A 20,409-nucleotide genomic window follows, 5' to 3' on the forward strand; every position below is an offset into this window, starting at 1 on the left:
TATTATTAGTTTCAGGGAATGCAGGCGTATTTTGCAAGGGCAGCTGTGATTTTAGAGCAAAAGTTCAAATGAACATTTTGTATTTGATGTCTTTGGAGCAACAGCACAGAGGATTATCTCATTATCTGTGTGAGATACAGCATGAAGAGACAGCATTAAGATATGCAAATAAAATAAGTTGCTGATATCACAGAATAAATAAGGTGTCCCCAAGGCTCACAAGTTAAAATGCCACGTGTGGACCACAACAGTCCGACTCTTCTCCCTTATTTCACATCTTATCTCTGTTGGTGCTGTCTGTCAGACGCATTAAAAACATTTAAAAACAAACACGGGACATAACAATTACGTGTGTAAAAAAGTATTGTTTGCAACCAATTCAATATGATGACTTTATGTTAATGTTCAGTTCCCTAAAATTGGGGGATTATTCATAATTAGTAAGGACTACAATTCCTGGAGATTGTCTGATGTAAAAACCCTCAGATTAATGGTAACCCTCTGCATGTGTACCTTAATATTGTTGTTTTATTTCAATAACAATGTCCTGGAGAATAAAGAAAAATTAACATGAAATATGTCCAAATGGAGAAACCGTAACCACTTAGGAGATAATAATGGCTAAATCAATTAAACAAGCATGTGATCAATCAAACAGTTCAAGATGTGGTAGTGTGACTCACAGGAATAATAACTGTTAACTTTTCCGTGCAACTACGGACAACTACGGACATTAATCCATGTTGACTGAATACAATGTTGGCAGGATGTAAATGAATAATGTAAAACAAAGTGTTGTATCACATGACATTACTGTTGGGAAAATACTGAATGTTCCTTCTATATCAGAGTAGTACATGATAACAGAGGCCCTACGTAGCTGTGTACGTAGCCGGATGTTTGACTACATGATGACGCTCATGAGACAGTGTTGAAGTTATGATAGCTAAATTCCTAAGATTGGCATGATGACACAGCCCCTAGAGAGATAGGCATATGACTGTCATGTTTATTGCTTACGCAGGCCTTAGCTAATCTGAACTAATGTGAGAATACTGCTTTGAACCAGTATTCTTCCATCTTGTTGACTGTAACACCTTCTCTTGTATATAAGTATATCAAGGACTCTAGGAACTATGCGTCCCATGCAGCCCTGTGTGTGACTTCCATTCTTGCAAGGATAATAAAAACATGTATCCTGATTTTGAAGACCAAGCCGGTGACGACTCCGAGGGACATTTTTCTAAGAATTACATTACATGTTACTTGTTCGATGCTTTTATCCAAAGCGACTTACATACTCAATACTGTGGCCAATCCACACAGGAGCAATTTGGAGTGACGTGTCATGCTGACTACAGTGGGGTTTGAACCTGTGCTCCCCTGATCCGAACACCAACGCAGTAGTCCACCGCGCCACACACCTCCAATTATCCTGCTATCAGAGTCATAGAGCACTACACATATTTTTCAGTGAATGTGCTACAATGTGTTATTGTGCTTGACCTGTCCCGTTAGTATATTGGCACTCAGTGTGCATCGTGTGTAGGTGGGAGGAGAAAAACAGCAACAACACACTGTAAACGTGGATCAATTGAGTATCTGGTTGGTTCTTGCTGCTGCAATATAATGCAACATAGCTTTACTTTACTTATTTATAATATCTCTACAAACCAAGCTTATACGGCAGTGTATTTGTGACGTTGAATGTCAACTTCTAGAACATGTTGATACTATTCAATACATCCATTTTGTCACTGTGACTGACAGAAAGGTATAACAGCGACAGTGTGATGGCTGACAGAATGTGTCACAGATAAGGTAAATACAGAGAGAGGTAGAGGAGGAGCTTTAAGGTGTTGATCGTCCCCCAGGGCATCCAGGGACATCCTGACTTAAGTCTATAATGCCACATAAGACGAGACAAGGTCCCTTGGCCTTCACAGCTATGAATTGTGACCTGAACAGCAAGGCATGCAAGGAAAGCATCTCCTCTGCTCACTTGTAATTGTGGATCAGAACTTCATCGCTTCATGCACTTCCTGTAGTCGTTTTTCCTAGTTTGGACTTTTTTTAAGAACATTTTTATTATCCGGAATATTTTATATAGTTTATTTGATATACTATTTTTCATTTTCATTTAATTTGTAATTGTTAATTCTCTATTCCACTTTTTAAGTATTTGTATTTTCATGTTGAACACACTGCTTCTGTAACAAAATAATGTTAATTATCTATCCATCTATTTACTGTATCTATCTATCTCTAAGGAATCTTTCAGTAACTTCAGCAGTATTTGTATAAACAGCACAAATGCAAAAGGTTTTTAAGGGTTCTTAAAGTTAGAACTAATGCGTTGCTACAGTGAAAGGTTGCAAATGTGCCATCTTGAATGTGGCTATTTTAAAAAGACTTCGCCCTGCCAGCTGCTCCCTCTCCATTCTGTGATGTCCATGCCTTATGAGCGAACAGCAGTACAAAGAAACTTAAATGAAATGTCCTCATTGTTATAACAACAGAACGTAGGTTACTCTGCAATTATTGCCTTTCTGAAAGTAGGCGAGTGCTTTCTGCTTTAAGAACGTTCAAATGCATAAAACTACTGAATTATTACTCAGGTACATGCCAGCCTGCTTTCATGATCCAAATTATTAACAAGGGAAGAAATGTGGACGGATGGATGGAGGCATTGAAGTGAAAATAATTTAGATATGTTGCATTAACATGTCGAATAGGATAGACCTATTCATTTTGACCCATTACTGAATCCGGGGAAAACTTCTTCATCTAAAACTAAATGGAGTGAACTAATGTGGGGAGTTTTTTCAGGTCATATATTACATCTAGAGAGGAAAAAGGGCTAGTACAGGAGAAGAAATGTAGGCTTTCTAACTGTGATGGTGTGATGAGAAACACAGATCGACAAGAGAGAGAGGGGGAGAGAAGGAGAGATTTAATAACAAAATGAAAAGAAAGAAAGTAAGGGAACATGAGTAAACCTGCAATCATTCAAAACAGAAGAAGCTCTAACCATATTTCAACACAAGTAATTACATTATCTCAGTAAATGTTGTATTTTTCATCGTTGCTTGTTTATTCATAAATAAATCTAGTGTTTTTTCAGTGTACTGTCTGAAATGATCAATGGCCCTGTGCTACTCTCCTGCAGTTTGTGTTATTCCTCTCCCCCTCCTCAACCTGTCTCTTCCTCTCTTTTCGGAAGCATCTCAATTAGAGAGTCGTTTTAGACAACTCTGAGCTGAGGGGATGTATGGATTGTAGTCTAAAGAGGATGAGAGGGTATTTATCAGGATGACTCACGCACCTGGGGAAGATCAGAATGTTAAACAGATTGGATCAATAGATTAACTTTTCCAGAACAGACTGCCTGAAAACTTGAATTAAGGTTAAGTGATTAAGGTCATCGATTATCGGTATCGCCTCTTTTTTTTATCAAATTGCCGATAAAACCTTGGCTCTGATGCGGCCGTTTCTCTGGCTGCAGTCACCATTCTCTGTACACGAGCAATGTCCCGCCCACAGTGCTATCTGATAGGCTATTACTGAAGTGTCAATCACCACTGAAGATTTTCCGGGCGGGAGCCAGCCAGAGCCAGAGAGGCGGGATCTTCTCAGATTACAGGCAGGTGAGAACTGCGAAGAACGCAGACACAGACAGAGGCAAGCAGCAGCGCTGAGCGGCAGAGCCATACATGTGTTTCGAAGGTAAATCAGTTGAAAGCCGAAGTTCAATAAACATCCCAATCCCCTATGCTGAAGTTGCAACAACACCACGATCTTATGATCCAATTCTATCAGTTTCCCAGTTACACAGGGACGCGGGAGTTGGGGGTGCGTGCAGTGTCTCGCAGCGGAGCAACTGTGGTGTGGAGGAGGGAGGAGGGGGGGGGGGGGCTGCGAGTGGAGCCTTGCAGTTTTTCAGGTTGATATGTGAATCTCATCAGCTAGCCAACATGTATCTAGCAAATGTTTAGCAAAATATTAGAAGTGAGTCTACTAGACTAACGTTAGGTCTACTGTAATAGCCTCACTTTTAATATTTTGCAAAACATTTTTTACGTTTTACAGTTGCTAGCAGCTTATTGGGATTGTATGCTAGATAAACAGGCATTGTTTTGATATAATAAATTAAGCATTATTGTTAGTTAAGCATGTCAACCTGCAGCCCCACTTGTAACTCTCTGTCTCTCTCTAACTCATTGCAGATGGCTGCACTAAAGAAAAGGGCACAGAGAGGAAACCAGTTGAAAGATGTTTAAAAGTGCATTAAAACATAATATATATGCTTAAATGCATTTAAAATAAATGGTGTTGGAGTTTGTGTTATTCTACATTTTGACACCAAGATTTTCTGATTTTACGGTTCCAAATATCGGTTATCGGTCTCCTTGATTACTAATAATCGGTATCTGTCTTGAAAAAGCAATATCGGTCGATCCCTAATAGGTATAGTATTGTAGCGACCCTGTATAGCAGGGGTGGCCAACCAGTCAGAGGTTAAAGGAATGGTCCACTCATTAGATAATTAATCAAAACTTCAGTATTTAGTGAAACGTTATGTTTAAACCATACCCTGAAGAAATCAGCGATATTCCCCGGTAAATAATGATTTTATAGCTCTTTTTTATCAAGACCTGTATATTCCGTCTGGCCGCCGCCATGTTTGCCATTTTCAGTAGTCACGTGATGGTCGTGACGTCATCCATGCGTTCACTTTGTCAACACACGGAAACATGGTGGAGTATTTCAGTTCGGACTCGGACGGATTGAAAAGATAATACATTTGCAACATAGGTAGTCCAAATGTTTGGAAATGCATGTGTGTATAATGGGAAGATGATATAAGATACTATATGTATGCATGTAGTACCACCCTTGCTAGCGATTCCCTCTCTAGTTTAGCATACTCAGCTTCGTTGTCCCTGGCCATAGAATCACGATTTTATGGGGCCGGAAAAACTGGGGGGAAATACACACTAGCCGGTACTACGCTATATGGAAAGGCCACCAAAAACTGGCCTGGCCTGGACGTTAAAACGGGGCTAGCCGCTGCAATGGAAATGCGCTATAACATACCTTATTCTTACTCCGAGCACTACTTCTGCTCCTCCGTCGCTTCACACTTGCAGAGGGCGATTTCTCTACTGGCCGAACTGGTGTCCTGGTCGGTGATGACACCAGAAAGACCGATGGTACTGCATCTCCATTGAGTAATGGTTGTTCTTTAAATCCCATGTTATGTTTGATCATACTCTGAGTAGTCGTCCGGAAATGTGAAATGTTCGCTGCATACATGAGCCTGTAAATCTCTCGGTTCGGGCCGGCCACATTTCGCTAGCCACTGCCTCCGAATGTACTTCTTACGCTTACCTTTTGGCAACAGATGGAACCGAGCATTCCGTGGATTGTTCCTATCCGAATTATGGCAATATTTCGCGATACAGTGAGGCATATTTGAATAGAGAAACTACAGTAAATAACATGGAGATCAACGTGTCTTCGAAAACCAAACGCATGGATTACGTCACGTCCGGGAAATGGCGGCGCCCACAGTGTTGATGTTATTTCGGTATATAATCAGTTTAAAATCACTGATAATGTCATCGGATTAAAAAAAAAAAGAGAGAGAGACTGGCAGAGACTGGTCTGTTTTATCGGATGATAATTTTAAAAAAATGAGTGTCATGAGCATACCATTCCTTTAAGAGCCACATTTTTTCTATGTTACTGCAAAGAGCCACATCACACACACAGTCACTGATATTGTTTCAGTTTTTTGTTTTCTGGAGACAAGATTTCAACCACGTCACTGATGCATTTTTGTGGCATTGGGATATATATTTTTTAAATCCTCTGGAGTAGAGAGAGGCGCTGTGGATTATTGTTATTGATTAATGCATCAGGGTTTCTTAGGGTCAAAAACACTAAACCCACAACTTAAGATGAAAGCATTTAGTTTATTTAATAAAAGAGCACATGTTCAATGTGAAAAGTGACAGTAGTTATAGATTATTTGCAATTTGGTGCTATATATATATATATATATATATATAAAACCTTGAATTTCAGGGGGGGGGCGCGGGGCTCCGTTAGCGGGGCGCAGCCCCCCTCCAAGACAATGGTAGGGGAAACACTGGATAGTGTTTAATCAACGATAGGTTTTCCCCCCTCAAAGGTGATTGGTTCACTGCATTGCAGGTATTATTGTGATTGGCTCTTGGGCCACATCAAAATTAGACGCGCTGTCATCCTCACGATACCAACATTTTGGTTTCGATACCAAGTCAAGAATTGCGATTCCGATTCTTTTTCTTAAAAAAAGGGAAACAGTCTTAAATGTAATTGTGCTTTATTTCACACCAGAACCATAACACAAACTTTTAAACAATGAGAACAATAAATAAAATAAATGACAAGAATTCGTATTAAATCAAATTAATACATTTATCACAGACAGGCCTCGTGGTGTCCGTAGGCTTGCCCTCACTGTCAGAGATATAGCTAAAATACATCAAAATGTCGCTTCTGGCGTCTTTTTTGTCAACAAGCCGAGGCGCAGCAGCAGTTGCACTCCCACTTGCAGCCATACTTCTCGTTTTCTCACATGCTCTGGCAGCTAGCGCGTGCACGAGAGAGGGGAGGGACTTAGAGCGTGCTTGAGAGGGAGGGACTGCAGGCACGGCTGCAGTGCAGGGAGTGGAAGCAGAGCGCTGCGGCTGAACACACACGGCTCTTATTAAAACGGCGCTTTCTCATCGGAGTACTTTCCCCCGTCATTCTTAAAGTACCGATACTAATGAAACGGAGGAATCGTAACGTTTTTAACGGCAGGGTATCGCGGTATACCTTTCAAGTATCGGTACACCGTGCAACACTAGTCAAGAGTCAGTGTCTCTCCCCCAAACTCACACATACAATTCGATATGAACTGAAGAGCCGCATGAAACTAGGCAAAGAGCCGCATGCGGCTGTATAGGATGGTGAGGGTGTCACTCAGGCATCCCCCGTCTCTCTGCCAATCATAGAGCTGCACAGTGATGCTGGTTGAGGTGCGGGCCAGTGGTTGGGGGAGCAGACGGGGGAGGGCGGGAAGTTGTGACATAGACACTGTTATATATATATGGGTATGTGTAGGAGTTAGAGTTAGTGTGAGGTTGAACCCACAAGCTGTACATGAACCGGTGATCATCTGTGAATAAGAAGAGTTATTAAAGCCTAATAACTGGAAGCCTGTTTCCGACTCCCTTTGTGATCGTTACAGTATCATCACTGAGCGATCAGAACTCGCAACACAGACATCACAACACGGAGCATTACGGAGAAAAAACGGGACATCGTCTCACCTTAGCTGTTATTCTGATCAAAAGTCGTGTTCAATGGCATTAAAACGAGAAAAAACGCAGCTGAAGGTTAATCCATAGGTTAATAATGTGTCTGTCTCTTTGAAAAAAGTATTGATAATCCATAATTCCATTTTTATTCAAAGATCGGCGAAAATGTTTTTGCTGCTAATGGTAAGGCAAGGCAAGGCAAGTTTATTTATATAGCACTTTTCAACGCAAGGCAATTCAAAGTGCTTTACAAAAAATGAAAGACAATAAGCATTAACCTGTTAAGGCCGAAGGTCCCCAACACTGTGCCACAGGGCATCTTAATATTTAAAAACCTATTAATGTCTTATACCAGATTAACGAGAAAAATCTCAGCTAACTGACTATATGAACCATTTTTACAGAAACAAAACACAAGTCTCACAAGAAGCGTTAGCATTAGCCCTTAGCTAAAATGGGCAGATGCTACTTCCGGTGCTAACTAGCAAAAACGATCTTTACAACTTAATATTTTCTGCACAAACTACATATCATCTGAAAGCTGATACTCCACAGATTATTTGGTTATAAGTATCATCACTGTAGGACACAAACTTACTGAGCTAGCAGCCAGAACAGATAAGAGAAAAAACAGCAATTTTCAAAACCATAACAATAAATATGTCTTACCGTTGCTGTTTTGTGATCAAAGCTCTTGTTCAAGGGAATAAAAACGCTGTTTAAGGTTAATCCAATGTCTCTTAGTCACTTTAGAATTGTTCCTGATAATCTATCATTACATTCATGGCAGCAGAGTAGTTATAAAGTTTCGCAGTCCGGAGGTAATGCTGTCTCACATGCTGTTTACGCAAACCTCTCTTTACTTGACGTAAGTGTTTAGCGGGACTTACTAACTGTTACTCGATTCTATTGGCTCTAACGGTTCAGAAAAGGTGTCAATCACCCAAATCGACCAATGGGTTCCAAAGATATGATCCTGCGTAGTATAAACTACGCCTGCTCCGGCTCCATTACGCATTACGCAGCCAGAAGGGAGAGCTTCACCACAGAGCAGCTGCAAGAGATGCTAGCTGACGATAGCTATGATCATACCAGATGACTCTTCGTCGGATGATGAAGATCTCCTCCAGCCAGACCTGGATCCGGACAGTAGTGACTCGGATGTTGAACTTCCACCACGGGAAAGGTATGTAATCTCTCTGTTTTTATATATTATGTGGTCGGTGGAACTGCCTCACAGTGCTAGCTTAGCCAAGAAGCTACAGGAATGATTAGGCAAAATGCTAAATAGTGTTACTTGCCTTTTTGGAGTTACATTTTCTAAATGAATGGCCAGTGAATGAATATATATATATATATGTTTACTTATTTATTTGTTGTAGTATTATTCATTTATTGTCCAATATTATCCTTTTTATGTATTGCTTTTGTGTTTGGTGGACCTGCATCACAGTGTTAGCTTAGCCAACAGGAATGATTAGCCAAAATGCTAAATAGTGTTACTTGCCTTTTTGGAGTTACATTTTCTAAATGAATGGCCAGTGAATGAATATATATATATATATATATACGTTTACTTATTTATTTGTTGTAGTATTATTCATTTATTGTCCAATATTATCCTTTTTATGTATTGCTTTTGTGTTTGGTGGACCTGCATCACAGTGTTAGCTTAGCCAACAGGAATGAATAGCCAAAATGCTAAATAGTGTTCCTTGCCTTTTTGGAGTTACATTTTCTAAATGAATGGCCAGTGAATACATGTATACATGTATAAAATTATTCATTTATAGTCCAATATTATCCTATAAGTATAAGCCAGTGAATTAATCGAATCTCTTTGTTTTTCCACATTTGTTAGATGGGGTGTGACCCCAGCAGGACAACGCCACACACCCAGAAGACTTTCAGGGAGCAGCTTGCTGCAGAATTGTTGGAGTTTGCTGAAGGCCCTGCACCTCCACCACCCCCTCATCCACCACCACCACCCCCCCCCCCCCTCCACCACCACCTCCTCCTCCCACCACCACCACCCCCCCCCCCCCTCCACCACCACCTCCTCCTCCACCACTCACATGCATGCCCGAGTATTATGGGGAAGATGCCACCAAGGTCAGGAAGAACTGCAGGAGGTGCCTAGATGCTGGACTCAAAAGGGTGAAGACACCTGTGTACTGCAGGAAGTGCCAGGTCCCTCTGTGCTTCACTATCAAAAAGAACTGTTTCAGGGAGTGGCACGACCTAAATACTGGAACATTCAGGTGGGTATAAAGTTCAGGTAGGTATAACATTTTGCGAGTGTTTATTTAAAAAAAAAAAACTTGTTGTTTTTATATACCTAGTGTGATTTTATTGTATAGTACGTTGGTAAAATGTTTGTTTTTACATGCCAATTGTGTGTTGGTAAAATGTTTGAAATAAATCTGCCCCAGTTGGAGTCAAATGTTACATGTTTCCGTTTTTTTTTATTGTGCAAGTACACCTACACACAATGTAGAGTGCATTGGTACAGTTACATACACACACAGCTACACTTACACACCTACACGTACCCACACAGCTACACTTACCCACACAGCTACACTTACACATACAGCTACACTTACATACCCACACAGCTACACTTACCCACACAGCTACACTTACATACACACACAGCTACACTTACCCACACAGCTACACTTACACATACAGCTACACTTACACATACCCACACAGCTACACTTACATACCCACACAGCTACACTTACACAAATATCTGTAATATTTTTTTAAGAATTTTTTTTTTTTTTTAATATTTTTAAGAATTTTTTTTTGAGTGGAATGAATACCTATAGTGATGATTCAATGTAATACAATGATTTTTATAGTCTGGTACCTGAAAAAGGTCAAATGGCACTGATGGAACCAAATGTGCCCAAAGCTTATTCCGCCTGGACTTTATTTTCATAAACCTCTCTAAAAAGGTCAAATGTCACTTGTTTTGCCTCAATCCTGATACAGGGTACTTATTATGTTATACTTTGGATTCCTAAAGCTTTTAGGCTAGTAACCCATCATTCAAGGTTGGTCTTCACTATAAGTAATGGGTTTTCTTTAGGCGGAGACAGGAATTTACATTTTTTTGCCATGTTCCATCTGAATTTACTCTGACACAGAAAAATCTATATTGATTCTGACACTTCTACATCCAACTCACAGATGTAACCTTGCTTTGATGACAAAAAATATTCATATAAACCTTTTAGAAGTGAAGTTATAGTCATTTGTTCTGGGAATGTCCTTTTCGAGCCTGAAACCTGAAAAACAGGCTCGGGGCTTAACAGGTTAAAAAAGAAAAGCTAATAAAATAAACATTAAAAGGAAAAATACATGGATAAAAGTTACAGCGCAGTCTAAAATATGAATTGTTCAATTAAACATTAAAAGGAAAAGTACATGGATAAAGTTACAGTGCAGTTTAAGATATGAATAGTTCAATTAAAAGCAGCGACAAAAAGAAAAGTCTTCAGCCTGGATTTAAAAGTAGTAAGAGTTGCAGCGGACTAGGGCTGTGCAATTTAATCGATCTTGCGATATATATCAATATTTAGTTTTCCGAGAAAGTATCGATATTTCAGCCGCGGGTATCGATACATTAAGTCTGATAACTGTGTTCGTTATACTCGCGTCCAGGAGAGAAGCTTTAAAAAGGAGACTAATTGAGTCTCTGAGAATGTTCAAATGTATACTTTAATTAATAAAAAGTGCGGTAATGTTACAAGCAGAAGATGGTTCAGTCAGAAAAACAGCTGTGTTCTGGCTCTCGTGAGCGAAGGGAAGAGAGCGAGCTCCACCTTTCCAGCTGTTAAATATCCTCTGCTGGCTCCTCCCTGTGAGCCGGTTGGCGCTGCTGGGGATCGGCCCTCCACGTCTCCAATGTTCATTGTTGCGCATTACAGAGGATTCAGACATTGCACATTAAATATATAACTAAACACGCCTTTTCTCCTCCTTATCTCTTTCATGACTTTTCATTTAATACATTTGAAACGCTGTAATCAATACTCCAAAAATACCTCACGGCTGGTATCATTTCCGGTAGTTTCGAATGTTGTCTCATGCTACCCACGTCTGTAAACAAACGTATTCAAATAAACTGTACCTTCATTTAATATTCAGCAATAATAATATCTCGACGTCTATAGTTGTAGTGTTGAAATCATTAGGTTTCGGTGTGCAACACTCCGTGTCATATCGCTACTAAATTCACCTCTATAGGAAATTGTATATTAGCCACATGCTAAATGCTAACCGGAGATGAAGGATTTTCAGAATAAAAGCTCAACAACTGGTTGTGCACAACAACTTCTGGTTTTTCAGTATAAAACAGCATTTAAACTGACGGTATGTTTATGGTACTTTATGCCATCAAAACATTGATTTTAATTTCTAACAAGTCCCATTCAAATCCCCCGTGTTCCGCCACCTGCTGCACCTTTTAATTCTCCATTGTCCATTGTGATACTGCACTTTATGTACTTACGTTTCAAAGGCTTGTAAGCTACAGTTTGCACTGTTTCAATAAATGAAACTAATTTTCTCACCACATCTTTTGATTCATTTTGTCCAGCATTTGCAAGCTGGAGACTCTCTGTCAGAGCCATATATTGTATAATTGATGCTTTCAGTTTTCAGTTGAATTAATTCAATCCAAGTCAATGGAACACTCACAAGATGTCACCAAAATCCCACTGTCCCTTTAAAATCTTTCAGAAAATGATATAAGTGTATCGAATTATATCGAATTATATCGAATCGTATCGAATCGTATCGTTGGCTGAATATCGTGATATATATCGTATCGTTGGCTGAATATCGTGTATCGTATCGTATCGTGAGATTAGTGTATCGCCACAGCCCAACAGCGGACCTGCAGGTTTCTGGGAGTTTGTTCCAGATATTTGGAGCATAATAACTGAACGCTGCTTTACCATGTTTAGTTCTGACTCTCGGGACAGAAAGCTGACCAGTCCCTGAAGACCTGAGAGATCTGGATGGTTCATAATTTAGCAGGAGGTCAGTAATGTATTTTGGGCCTAAACCATTCAGTGCTTTATAAACCAGCAGCAATATTTTGAAATCTATTCTTTGACACACAGAAAGCCAGTGTAAAGACTTCAGAACTGGAGTGATGTGATCCACTTTCTTAGTGTTAGTGAGGACTCGAGCAGCGGTGTTCTGAATCAGCTGCAGCTTTCTAATAGATTTTTTAGTGAGACCTGTGAAGACACCATTGCAGTAGTCGAGTCTACTGAAGATAAAGGCATGGACAAGTTTTTCCAAATACTGCTGTGACATTAGTCTTTTAATCCTAGATATATTCTTTAGGTGATAGTAGGCTGATTTAGTAACTGTGTTAATGTGACTGTTGAAACTCAGGTCAGAGTCCATGACTACACCTAGATTTCTGGCTTTATCTGTTGGTTTGAACATTGCAGACTGAAGCTCAGCGCTAACTTTTATACGTTCTGCCTTGAGTCCAAAAACCATTACCTCAGTTTTATCTTTGTTTAATTGGAGAAAGTTTTGACACATCCAGTCATTGATTTGTTCAATGCACTTACTCAGTGTTTGAATTGGAGCATAGTCTCCTGGTGAAATTGTTACGTACATTTGTGTGTCATCTGCATAGCTATGGTAACTTATTTTGTTGTTCTTCATTATCTGAGCCAGTGGTAGCATGTAGATGTTAAAGAGAAGAGGCCCCAAGATGGAGCCTTGAGGAACCCCACATGTCATATTTGTCAACTCAGATGTGTATTTACCTATAGAAACAAAGTTGTTTCTATCCTTTAGGTAGGATTCAAACCAATTTAGAACTGTTTCCGAAAGTTCCAACCAGTTTTCCAGTCGGTCTAGTAATAGTAGCTGTGGTCAACAGTGTCAAACGCAGCACTGAGATCTAATAATACTAACACTGAAGTTCTGCCACTGTCTGTGTTTAAGTGGATGTCATTAAAGACCTTTACAAGAGCAGTCTCAGTGCTGTGGTTTGGACCAAAGCCTGACTGGAACACATCGAAACAGTTATTTAAATGCAAGAAATTACTCAACTGTTGAAAAACCACTTTTTCAATGATCTTACCTAGAAATCGGAGGTTTGATATGGGGCTGTAATTGTTCATTACTGAAGCATCTAGATTATTCTTTTTTAAGAGCGGTTTAATGACTGCAGTTTTCAGGGCCTGTGGAAAAATACCTGAGTGAAGAGATTTGTTTACTATATGAAGTAGATCTGAGGCCATGCAAGGCAAAACATCTTTGAAAAATCCTGTTGGAATAATATCAAGGCAGCAGGAAGAGGATTTCAGAAGTTGTATAATGTCCTCTAGGTTTTTATCATTAATCTGATGGAATTGTGTCATGATGTCTGAATTGATGTTAAGTGGACACAGAGACAACACATTTGCTGTTCCTGATGCAGAGGGACTGACTGCTTGTCTGATTTTCTGAATTTTGTCAGTGAAAAAGGAGGCAAAATCGTTGCACGCCCTGGTGGATAGAAATTCAGAGGCTACTGACACTGGGGGGTTAGTTAGTCTGTCGACGGTAGCAAACAAAGCACGTGCGTTGTTTTTGTTTTTGGTAATGATGTCAGAAAAGAACGATTGTCATGCGTTTTTCAATTCCAAATTATAAAGGCCAAGTCTCTCTTTATAAATGTCAAAGTGAACCTGGAGATTTGTTTTTCGCCACCTGCGTTCAGCTTTTTGACATTCTCTTTTTTCTGTTTTAACGGTCATGGCCTTTCTCCATGGAGATATTTTCTTCCCAGTCACTTCCTTTACCTTAACTGGAGCAATGGCATCGATAACATTTTACATTTTTGAACTAAAATGATCTACTAGCTCATTTACTGTGGTGTTAACAGGGGCAAGTGTGGATGAAAAATTCTGAGTAAACATTTCCCTAGTATTTTCAGTTAAATATCGCTTTGTGGTTACCTCTTTTTGAACATTTGTGTGAACAGAAATAGAGCTCTCAAAGAAAACACAGGAATGGTCAGAGAGCGCAACATCAGTCACCACAACCTTAGAGATATTCAGACCCTTTGAGATAATTAAGTCCAGAGTGTGCCGCTTATTGTGCGTGGGCTCCGTCACAGGCTGAGTCAGTCCATAGCTATCAAGAACACAAAACAGTTCTTTAGCCCCTCTGTCCTGGGGGTTGTCAACATGGATGTTAAAATCACCAACAATGACAAGACGGTCAAAGTCAATACACACTATAGACAGCAGTTCAGTAAAGTCATCAAAAAAGCTTGCACAGTATTTGGGTGGTCTATAGATATTTAGGAACAGAGCTCGAGAGGAGCATTTCAGCTGAAGGGCCACATATTCAAAAGAATCAAAGTTTCCATACGATGTCTTCCTGCATTGAAGGGAATCATTAAACAGAATAGCAACTCCACCCCCTTTCTTATGCATTCTTTCCTGACTCATAAAACTAAAGTTGGGAGGGGTTGATTCGATAAGAACAGCTGCACTGTTATTTTGTTCAATCCAAGTGTCTGTTAAAAACATAAAATCAAGATTGTGCTCGGTGATAAAATCATTGATTAAAAATGTTTCTCCTGCCAAAGACCTGACATTTAATAAAGCTAGTTTAAGTTTGTTAAACACACTATCAGTCATGTTTTTTGTAACAAGCTGTGGCTGTCATGGAATCACTGCTAAATTAGATAAACTCACACAAACGTTTGGGCGCTTCCTGTTTCTAAGATGATTCCCCGCTCTTAATCTATTACCTATCAACCCAGATATCGGCAAAGCTACTGGCAGGCAGGGCCCCGGCATGTCCTGGAAAGAGTTGAGAGTGCCATACGCCCTTGAGCCTGGACCCATCACATATCAGTGAGAGTTTGTTGTGTTTTGTACACACACACACATCCTTATCAGGCTTCGGAGACTGCCGATGCTTTCTTGAAGGGAGGGGAGGTGGTTGATGTAGGCACGGTGATGGAGACGGGGGAGATGGTGCGGGGGTAGAGGACATGCTGCCAGGGTGGGGAGGTGGTTGACGTAGGCGCGGTGATGAAGACGGAGGAGATGGTGCGCGCCTCCGCTGTGATTTTGGTGGCCGTCGTTGAGGAGTAAAGGACATGGTGCCAGCCCTGCGTATCGCCTTAGTTTAGTCTTTGAACTCCAGGAACGGAGTATCCTCAAAGGCGTTGACGGGGACGGGGACGGGGGGGGTGACAGGCGGCGGAGACTCCTCCGTGTGTCTCATATGTCTCCCATAATCAGAACATTCCTCAGGCGGGTGCAGTGATAATTCTTCAGGGTTTTCTGAGCGATGTGTTGTGTCTTTCTCCTGTTTTGATTCCTCTTGCCGCTTGTCCTTGGCAGAGGGAACAGATGCGTTCATCACTGCCTGATGACGCAGGCAGTTGAATATGTTAGAGATAAACAATTTCACTCCTGACTTGTTCAGGCAAACTCCATTTGCCTTGAAAAGATGTCTGCGGTCCCAGAAAAAGTTAAAATTGTCAATATAATTGACAGAATGGTCAGTACAGACAGTTGAAAGCCAGGTGTTCAGTGCAAACAATCTGCTGAATCTCTCCACTCCTCTTCTGACTGGCGGTAGAGGGCCACTGATGAACACCTCTGCATTTAGAGAACTGACCGTTTCCAACAAACATTTAAAGTCTTCTTTCAGCACTTCTGACTGTTGTTTCACAACATCATTTGTTCCAATGTGCAAAACCACATTCTTCACAGTCAGATGTTCAACCCCAATATGCAGGATCTTCTCAGCCAAGTCAGAGACCACATCCTTGGGAAAACAGAGTACTTTGGTGTTGTTCTTACTACACAGACCTTTTACATCTCTTACAGCAGAGTCACCCACACTCAGAGTTTCAGGCCCAGTCGTTAGCTTTCCCTCTAGCCTTTTACTTTTGGAGTAGCTATTGGTCCTTACCCTGCTATGTGAAGAGGACGGGTTATCCAGGTCATCAGAAAGAGATCTCCGGCTCTCGGTCAGCGGAGCGTATCTGTTCTGGATTGGCACACTCGGTGGTTTAGGAGGATTGTTTGTAGTTCTCCCTTTAGCAGCTGTCCACAGCTGTTTCCTAGTATGAATAGGGGTTGAAGAGGCGCTCTTCCTGGGTGATAACAATGCAGGCCAGCCGGTCGCATCACAGATTTCTGAGCACTGGGCTCTGCCTGTTATCCATCCTCCCAAATCCCATGAAAATGATTTACTCTTAGGCTTTGCACCCAGAGAGTTCCAGGGAGGACTACCACTTGTAGATGTATTACCCGGTACACAGCCCTGCTGTTCCTTGGAATCCTTGTAGCTGCTAACTAGCTGTGAGTTAGCATACCCTTTTTCATTATTTTGCAACACTGGTAAAGTGGTGTCATTCCCACGACATAGTCCATTCACTTCCACATTAACTTCCAACCGTTGCATTTTTATTTCCAACACATCCATCTTCTGTAGAAGTTTGTGGAAGTCATCTGTAGAGAACGGAGGCATTTTTCTACCAACTAGCTTAAGCTAAATAGCATGCAGTAGCCTACCAGGCTTTAGCTGTTGCTAGGCCACACTACTGTAAGACTGAGGTCGTCGTAAAAATGTTTAAATATGGCTGAGATCCTCCGTCTATTTACGAAGATGAACTGTCCCAGTGATAAGTTAATGTCCAGGAGCCGCTGCTCGAAGTTTTCAGAGAATAAGAATAGGAAAATCAGCATAAAAAGTAAGCAGAGGCAGGAGCAAGCAGAAAAGCGTCTGCACTGTAAGAAAGAAAGATAAGCCACCAGAGGTTAGCACCAGTGGTGTTTTCTCCTGGAGGCCAAGGGAAGCCAGGCTTCCCCTGTTTTTTCGGATTGTAGTTATAATTTTAATAAATAAAAACACTTTGTTTAGTTTCGGAAATTCTTTGTTGTGTGTTGCTGGCGGTCCATCTCTCCCCCATTCTCATTGAGTATTTTACAAACAGTGAAACAGCGCCCCTCTAGATGTTATGGTGAAACAGTAGATTGCACTCACTGTTGCGAGAGGAGGCCAGCCGAAATTGGCTTCCCTTGGTGAAAAAAAATGGAGGGATTGACCAATCAGACAAGGCTCACGTCATGCCCCTGCCAACCTGTGATTAGTCAGGGCCATGCCAAGGGAAGCCAGAGGCGGCTGGCTTCCCTTGCCTCACAATCCAATCAAATCGCATCAACTTAGTGTTGCAGTGACGTGTCCTAAAATCCGGAAGTAAGCTGCGCTCGGTTTCCCTCGACAAAAAAGCAATGGGATTTCTCCATAGGATTTAGGAAAATAACTCGAAATAAGGTCAGTGGATAACGAACCTGTTAGATAAATGCACGTTTTGTTCAGTCGGATAATATCCACATGTCTACCCTACTTTCCACTCTCACCGCCGTTAGAAAGTAGCAAGCAACTGAAGCAAGTGCAATTATGGAGGGTGGAGATTTGGAGTATTTCATCAAAAATACAGCAGCAACAACAAATAAAATCTGATGACAGGCCAATGCCCAAACTGGAGCTGTGTACAGCGAGGAAAAAAGGAGTGAATCGGATGTAAAACGTTAAAGGTCTCCTGATTTAGTTTGTGAATGTGTTACGTGCCAGGCAGGCTGTACATGTGTGGTTTTCCTTCCCTCCTGTGTTTCTCTCTTTTCCCTGTCTTCTGCACAGCTAATCAGCAGCTGATCGGTATCTGCCTGTGCACCTGAGTCTGATGGCTGATTGGATCCTCTCACCCTCAGCTGGCCTATCAGCAACCAGGGCCGACCATAAAGGAGGCACCCAGGAAGTCTTCTCTTTCTCACTCTGGGCCTGTTGCTGAGGAAGGAACACGGCTGTGTTTAGCAACTAAAGCTCTTTGAATACTCTGACCTTTGTTAATGTGTGTGTGTTGAGAGGTGGAGGAGTTAGGTAAGTCTGGGGTACCCTGTACATTTCTCACCACCTCGCTAACTATTGTTTAGACACACTAGGTAAGCGGATTGTTGCCACCCCTGTATATTGTTTTGTCAAATTCTTTGTAGTTAGTTTTTGTTTGAGTTTGGTTTCAAAGGATAGTTGTAGAGATAGGCCTGGTTTTGTTATGCTTGTTTCTTTTGTTTGGCACAATCCTTTGACTCCTCCTCACCAACAGAGTGTTTCTGTTTAATTGTATGTTATGATAGGTTACAAGGAATAAACCTTTTGTCAAACTTTACTCTGACTCTCTCATAATTATTGGTTGTACGTTATTGTCTCCAGGTCCCCTAGACCAGTGGTTCCCAAACTTTTTGTGCCCAAGGCACACCCAAGGACAAGTAAAAATCTCAAGGCACACCTATTGTGCAAAATAGCCCTTATAACACGTGTTATCACTCATATCATGTAAAATATCTGTATTATGTGCATAATTATTTACTAATGCCAAATAAAATGTGACAGACAACTATATTACTCATGAAATATTTATTAACGAAATATTTCAGAAATTAATTTGAAACGTTATCAAATTAGGCTTCATCAAAGCAGCAACACACTCATTTAAACCAGACAGGTCACAGCATTAAACATGAGACAAAGGAAATTCAGCACAGAGAACTGTCAATGCAAGGAAGCTGCATTGTCCATGGTCCTGAACTACAAATTATAAATGTAACATTTCAGCAGAGATGGGGTCGTTACTAAAAAAAAAGTAATATATTACATATTACTTTAAAAAAAAGTAATATATTACACTACTTCGTTACTCTACATAAAGTAACTCGTTACTTTACTCGTTACTTTACTCGCAGGGCCGGCCCGTCCCTCCCTGCAGGCAGATCACGCAGACTGCTAAAGTTTCAAATGTTCTCTTTAGTTCAGTTTCCATTGTCGCATAAGACTGATCCAGATCCTGAATGTTTTCCTATCTGACCATGGCTGTCCTCTGTCTCCTGCTATCTGTATATTTTGCGCAGTCTATCTCTGCTCACGCTATTGCGTCGGCGTGTTCTCCTGCGTGTTGGCCATGTGTTGCACTGGAACAAGACACCGCAAAGACTTCAGCCGAGCACGTACAATAACTCTGCTTACCAGCAGGCGGCGGGAGTGTGTATTCGTCATTCAAAACAGGCAACAACCGGAAGACAGAGAAGAAGAACAGACTGTGATATAAACAAACAACAAATAGCGTGTGCGGTAGCTCCACCTTAGCATGTGTTCTTTGCAGGTGCTTGTTGAGGTTTGACGTGGTGTTTACAGCAGTGGATAACAGCTTCTGGCCTGGACACAGTTTGCACCTCACCGTCACATTCCTGTCTATTCTTCGGATGAACTCAAAATAATGGGCATACCTCCACCCCTCGAGAGTTATCGCTGACTCAGCCATGTTTATGCAGCACTGCACGTGGAGATGTGGACGCACAAGTCGCGCAGATTACGTACATATAAACTTACAAAGTACTGATATAGTAAATTAAAAAATAATTATTTTTGTGTAGTTGTATATTGCAATAATAACGTATGGTTGTCACAAAATCCCACGGCACACCCGGACTTGCCTCACGGCACACCAGTGTGCCGCGGCACACCGTTTGGGAACCACTGCCCTAGACCTTAGTGGGGACGTAACAAATGGGGACTCGTCCGGGATATCTATTTTCCTGAAATAAAAACAACCAATAATTGAGAAGTTATTGTAGGTGTTGTACATTGGCTGAAAAATGGGTTTTGACTTACAGGACTTTATTGAAAGTCCAAGTGTTGATACGTTGTATTCCTGTCGCAAAGATGACATGTTATGTATTGCAGCTCACTTTAACATTACAGTAGACAAGTATAAAGTAAAAAAAGAGATAAGAGAGAAAATCCTGCAAAAACTAGAGGAGTTAAAGATTCTTGTAATCCCAAGCATGTCAACTCAGCCTAGGGCTGAGGTGTCTATTGAAGATGATAGGGAAAGAGTATTAGCTACACCTAGAGTTGACAAGTTTAGTCCTCAAGCTCCTCCTGCAACGCTTCCTAGGTTTGAGGCTTTCTCTCCGGGTAGCTTAGGTGCAAGTAGTGATGC

The sequence above is a fragment of the Pseudochaenichthys georgianus genome, chromosome 17 (genome assembly GCF_902827115.2).
Source record: "Pseudochaenichthys georgianus chromosome 17, fPseGeo1.2, whole genome shotgun sequence".
Taxonomy (NCBI): Eukaryota; Metazoa; Chordata; class Actinopteri; order Perciformes; family Channichthyidae; genus Pseudochaenichthys; species Pseudochaenichthys georgianus.